Source organism: Chiloscyllium plagiosum, chromosome 30 (assembly GCF_004010195.1).
Source record: "Chiloscyllium plagiosum isolate BGI_BamShark_2017 chromosome 30, ASM401019v2, whole genome shotgun sequence".
NCBI classification, from domain to species: Eukaryota; Metazoa; Chordata; class Chondrichthyes; order Orectolobiformes; family Hemiscylliidae; genus Chiloscyllium; species Chiloscyllium plagiosum.
Genome location: NC_057739.1, coordinates 46192452 through 46199237, shown reverse-complemented (window position 1 = coordinate 46199237; position 6786 = coordinate 46192452).

Genomic DNA, 6786 nt, shown 5'->3' with positions numbered 1-6786 from the left:
CCATACCCCTCACTGTAACACTCTGATATACCTCACACCCCTCACTGTACCACACTGATATACCCCACACGCCTTACTGTAACACTCTGACATATTCCATACACCTCACTGTAACACTCTAATATACCCCACACCCCTCACTGTTATACACTGATATCCTCCACACCCCTCCCTGTAACACTCTGATATACTCCAGACCCCTCACTATGACACTTTGATATACCCCACAAGCCTTACTGTAACACTCTGATATACCCCACAAACCTCACTGTAACACTCTGATATACCCCACATCCCCCACTGTAACACTAGGATAGACCCCACACCCCTCACTGTAACACTCTGGCACTCTGATATAACCCACACCCCTCACTGTAACACTCTGATATACCCCACATGCTTCACTGTAACACTCTGATATACCCCACACGCCTCACTGTAACACTCTGATGTACCCCACATGCCTTGCTGTAACACTCTGATATACCCTACACGCCTCACTGTAACAAACTGATAAACCCCACACCCCTAACTGTAGCACTCTGATATATCCACACCCCTCACTGTAACACACAGATATGCGCCACACGGCTTGCTGTAAAACTGATACACTCCATACCCCTCACTGTAACACTCTGAAACCCCATACCCCTCACTGTAACACTCTGATATACCCCACACCCCTCACTATAACACACCCACAGCCCTCACTGTAACACTCTGATATACCCCACACCCTTCACTGTAACACTCTAGTATACCCCACACCCTTCACCGTAACACTCTGATATACCCCACAGCCCTCACTGTGACACCCTGATATACCCCACACCCTTCACCGTAACACTCTGATATACCCCACAGCCCTCACTGTGACACCCTGATATACCCCACACCCTTCACCGTAACACTCTGATATACCCCACAGCCCTCACTATGACACTATGATACGATTTTGAGAATGGTGCATACTCACTGGATCACCTGGTAATCCTCTTGGACCAGCTTCTCCATCATCGCCCTGGAACAGATTCAGTGAGACTGTGTTAATCCTCCTGTTTTGACCCTGGAAACCATTCTCAGGAGAGAGCATGTGAATTAAATGCAGCCCAGCCCCTAACTCACCCTCTCGCCATCCTCACCAGGAGGTCCAGGTGGTCCCTGTGGCCCTGCATCCCCCTGGAAAGGGAAAATTAACATCATCACATCACAACACTGTTCGATATTACATCATCAAAACCCCCATTTGTCAGCATGTCCTTGGGCAGATGACAGATGAAGATTAGGTACTTGTTGATGTACGTTGTCGTCATGTTTCTGGGTCTCTTCATTACGGGGTGACTGTGTTTCCTTGTGTGGTTCACTGCTTCTCTGCTCAATCTGACCATGTATCATTCACACACCATGCCCAGCGCTCACTGACCAAACAGACTCCCAGCTTTGAGTTACTGAATTACGGAATTAACCCATTGTTGAAGCAGGCCATTCAGCCCATTATACCTACACCGCTCTTCAAATGAGCATCATTATTTGGTGCCAATCTCCTGCCTTTTCCCCATAACCCTGCATATTTTTCTATCTAAATAACCGTTCAATGCCCCCTTGAATAGCCCAACTGAACCTGCCTCCATATTTCTAGGCACAGCATTTCAGAATTTATCCACTTGCTGTGTGAAAATGTCTTTTTTCTCATCAAGAACAAAGAACATTAACAGCACAGGAACAGGCTCTTCACCCCACCAAGACGGTGCAAACACATGATGCCTTTCTCAACCAAACACTTTTTGTCTCTCTGCGGCCTGCGGCCTGTATCCCTCCATGCCCTGCCTATTCAGATGTCTGTCATGATGCCTCGTAAATGTCGCTTTTGTTATCTGCCTCCACTTCCTCTGGGAGCACATTCCAGGTACAGGTACTCATCAGTCTCTGTGTAAAGAACTTGCCTCTCACATGACTTCAACTATCCCCTTTTATCTTTAACCTATGACCCCTAGTAATTGACAATTCGGAAAATGACCCTGGGAAAAAGACTCTGACCACTCCGTCCATTCCGTCCCTTCCATCCACTCCGTCCATTCCGTCCACTCCGTCCATTCCGTCCATTCCGTCCACTCGGTCCATTCCGTCCACTCCGTCCATTCTGTCCATGCCTCTCATATATTTGTAAACTCCTGTCAGGTTAACCCCCTCATTCTTCAAGCCATGTTTATCCAATCTCTCCTCAGCACTAATACCCTCCAATCCGGGCACCATCCTGGTAAATGTGCCTGTACCCTCTCCAAAGCCTCTACATCTTTCAAAGTTAAAAATCACACAACATCAGGTTACAGTCCAACAGGTTTATTTGGAAGCACAGCTTGGAATCACCTGATGAAGGAGCAGTGCTCCGAAAGCTAGTGCTCCCAAATAAACCAGGTGGACTGTAACCTGGTGTTGTGTGACTTTTAACTTTGTCCACCCCAGTGTAACACCAGCGTCTCCAAATCATGTCCACATCTTTCAGTTAGTGTGGTGACCGGAACTGTACATAATATTTCAAATGTGGACTAACTAAAGTTCTCCACAGCTGCAATGTGACTTGTCAATGTTTATACTCTCTGCCCCTTACCCCGATCACCCTCACCTCTTTTGCACATTACTTTAAATCTATGTCCCTCTTGTTCCTTTTACACATGGAAACAGGTTCCCCCTATTGACTCTATCAAGCCTTGCTCCTGACTTTGAAAGCCTCTATCAAATCTCCTTTCATCTTTCTTCTTTCTAAGATGAACAGTTCTGCATTCATCAATCTATCCTCAGTTCTAAAGTTTCTCATTCCTGGAAATACTGGTGTAATTTGCTTCTTCACTCTCTCCAATGCATTCACAGATTTCCTATAACAAGGTCCCACTACTATACATAATACTCCAGCTGAGGTTAAACAAATGCCTTGAAGAGGTTCAGCATCACCATCTTGCTCTTGAACTCTATGCCCCTATTAAGAAATCCGAGGATACTGTGTCCTTTCTTTATTGCTCTCTCCACCTGTCCTGCCAGCCTCAATGATCGATGCAAATATACCTGCAGGTCTTCCTGTTCCTGCACCTCCTTTAGAATTGGACCCTCTATTTTATTTTATCTTTCAACGTTCTTCTGACCAAAGGTGCATCATCTCACAGTTCACTGCATTGAGTCTCATCTGCTACATCTTCACTTACTCCACCAACTTGTCAATGTCCCTTTGGAGTTTCACACTGCCCTCCTCACAGTTTACAATTCTTTGAGGTTTAGTGTCCTCTGCAAACTTTGAAATTGCTCCCCCACACTGAGATCCAGGTATTAATTGACATCAGGAAAAGCAAGGACCCCAATACTGACCCTTGTGGAATTCCAATATAAACCTTACTTGGGCTTGAAAAACATCTGTTTCTATCCTTCAGTCAATTTTGGATCAATGTTGTTACTGTCCCTTTTATACCATGACCTACCATATTCTTCATAGGTCTGTCGTGTGGCACTGTATCAAACACCTTCTGGAAGTCCATGTACACTACATCCACGGCATTACCCACCCCCGCAATCACCCTTTCTATTACTGTTTCAAAAACATTCCAGCAAGTTAGTGAAACATGCTTTCTCCTTTAGAAATCCATGCTGACTCTTTCGAATCAATTCCCTTTTTTTCCACATCACTCCTAATCTTATCCCAAATTATTGTTTCTAGAACATTTCCCACCAACAAAGTCAAACTGACTGATCTGTAATTGTTGGCATGATTCTAACAACCTTTCTTAAACAAGGCCATGTGTCTGTAATTTTCCAGCTGTCTGGCACCTCCCCTGAATTCAGGGGCAGACTGAAAGATTATGATCATAGCACCCACAGTTTCTAACCTCGCTTCTTTCAAAATCCTTTGATGCATCTGATCCAGTTTCACTGCCTGTTAACTGTAAATGCAAAAGTCATTTCAAGACTTCAGTCCTTATTAATTCTGAACCTTTTGAGTTTCACTCCCACTCACCATGACCTGGGCATTATGCCTCTCTTTGGTAAGGACATATGTAAAAAGCATAACCTTAACTCAGTAATGTTAATGTCTGCCTCCGTGGTCAACTGGATTTGTTTACCATTTCTGGGGGGATACCTCAAGAGTACTTAGACCATGTGCTCCTTGAAGACTGTCCATTTCAGTTACTGATCTTCCCATCAACCCCCTACACCAGCCAATCCTGTTCAGTACTGTTTTTGCCCTATGACAGTCAGCTCTCTGTGAATAGATTATTGTGAGTCTGAATTGTTGCATGTCATTCCTCAGCATCATCCTGAAACTTGTGACATAATGATCACTGCCTCCTAAACAGTGGCACTTCAATCCACTTGGCACAACATCTCCAAGGACCAGAGCCAACAATGCAACCCTATTGGATTGGGTCGAAAGGAAACTCTCAGAAACTTATTCAAGAAACACTTACCACTCACACTTCCATTTTCCCAGCTAAAAATCACACAACACCAGGTTATAGTCCAACAGGTTTAATTGGAAGCACACTAGCTTTCGGAGCGTCGCTCCTTCATCAGGTGATTGTGCGTTGCTCCGAAAGCTAGTATGCTTCCAATTAAACAGGATGGACTATAACCTGGTGTTGTGTGATTTTTAACGTTGTACACCCCAGTCCAACACCGGCATCTCCAAATCATTCCATTTTCCCAGTCTATATTTCGGAAACTGAAGTCTCCTGTATTTTGGGGAAATCTCCTGAATTTTAAAACTTATGTCCTAATTTCCAATCTACTGCTAAGCACATTTCTCTATTTCCCTGTGATCTCTACTCTCTCCGCAACAACCCATAGCCTGCTTTCTGAGCTCATGAAGAACACCCTGTAATTTCTATCACTGTTTCAATCTTCTTTCAGCACGTTCCATCAAACTCACTGCAACACTCTAATATACCCCACACTGTAACATACTGATATGTCCCTCACTGTAACACTCTAATATACCCCTCACTGTAACACACTGATATATCCCTCACTGTAACACTCTAATATACCCCTCACTGTAACATACTGACATATCCCTCACTGTAACACTCTAATATACCCCTCACTGAAACATACTGATATATCCCTCACTGTAACACTCTAATATACCCCTCACTGTAACATACTGATATACCCTTCACTGTAACACTCTAATATACCCCTCACTGTAACATACTGAAACACCCCTCACTGTAAAACTCTAATATACCCCACACTGTAACACACTGATATATCCCTCACTGTAACACTCTAATATACCCCTCACTGTAACATACTGACATATCCCTCACTGTAACACTCTAATATAACCCACACTGTAACACACTGACACACCCCTCACTGTAACACTCTAATATACCCCTCACTGTAACATACTGATATATCCCTCACTGTAACACTCTAATATACCCCTCACTGTAACACACTGATACACTCTTCACTGTAACACACTGACATACCCCCCAGTGTAACACACTGACACACCCCTCAGTGTAACACACTGACACACCCCTCTGCTCCAGTGAAAGCAACCTGAACCTACCCTATCTCTGCATAGCTCAACTGATCCATCTCTGGGCAACATTCAGGGGAAGCTCCTCTGCCTCTCCACCAGTGCAAACACATCATTTCTCAGGTGGTGCCTAGTGAATTCCTTTCCTGGTTAATGCTTCTGTGATGCACCAAGATTAGATACAGGATGTTGAAGATTTTGAGTTCCTGCCTTTTACTCAGAGAAAGTGAGAGCAGCAGATGCTGGAGTTCAGAGTCGAGAGTGTGGAGCTGGAAAAGCACAGTAGGTCAGGCAGCATCTCAGCAGCAGGAGAATCAACTTTTCATACATAAGCCTTGAGGGTGGAGAGTTAAATGGGGGTGGCGGGGGAGGGGGGGGGGGGGGAGTGGGATGGGAGGTCGCTGAGAGTGCAATAGGTGAAGGAAGGTGGGGGTAAAGGTGATAGGTCAGAGAGGAGGGTGGAGCGGATAGGTGGGAATGTAGATGGACAGGTGGGACAGGCCATGAGGACAGTGCCAAGGTGGAAGGTCGGATCTGGGTCAGGTTGGGGAAAGGGGAGATCAGGAAACTGGTGAAATCCACATTGATCCAGTGGGGTTGGAAGGCCCCCAGGTGGAAGATGCTGTTTGCTGCACTGACCTTCATTACATGGTGCCCCCACTAGATGGTGGTGTTGCCTCTCAATCCTCAGGCATCAGCTCAGTTGAGCTCCAGACTTTCAATGTGAATTTTAATTCTTAAAGAAATAGACTTTCTATAAATTCATTGGAGGATTGGCAGAAACTGCAAGAAACAGCATAACCTCTGTACTTAGAGTCATAGAGATGTACAGTACGTAAAACAGACCCTTCAGTCCATGCCAACAAGATATCCTAATCAAGTCCCATTCGCAAGCACTTGGCCCATATCCCTCCAAACCCTTTCTATTCATATGTCCATCCAAATGCCTTTTAAATGTTGTAATTGTACCAGCCTCCACCACATCCTCTGGCAGCTCATTCCATACTTGTACCACCCTCTGTGTGAAAACGTTGCCCCTTAGTGGGCAGCACGGTGGCACAGTGGTTAGCACTGCTGCCTCACAGCGCCTGAGACCCGGGTTCAATTCCCGCCTCAGGCGACTGACTGTGTGGAGTTTGCACGTTCTCCCCGTGTCTGCGTGGGTTTCCTCCGGGTGCTCCGGTTTCCTCCCACAGTCCAAAGATGTGCGGGTCAGGTGAATTGGCCATGCTAAATTGTCCGTAGTGTTAGGT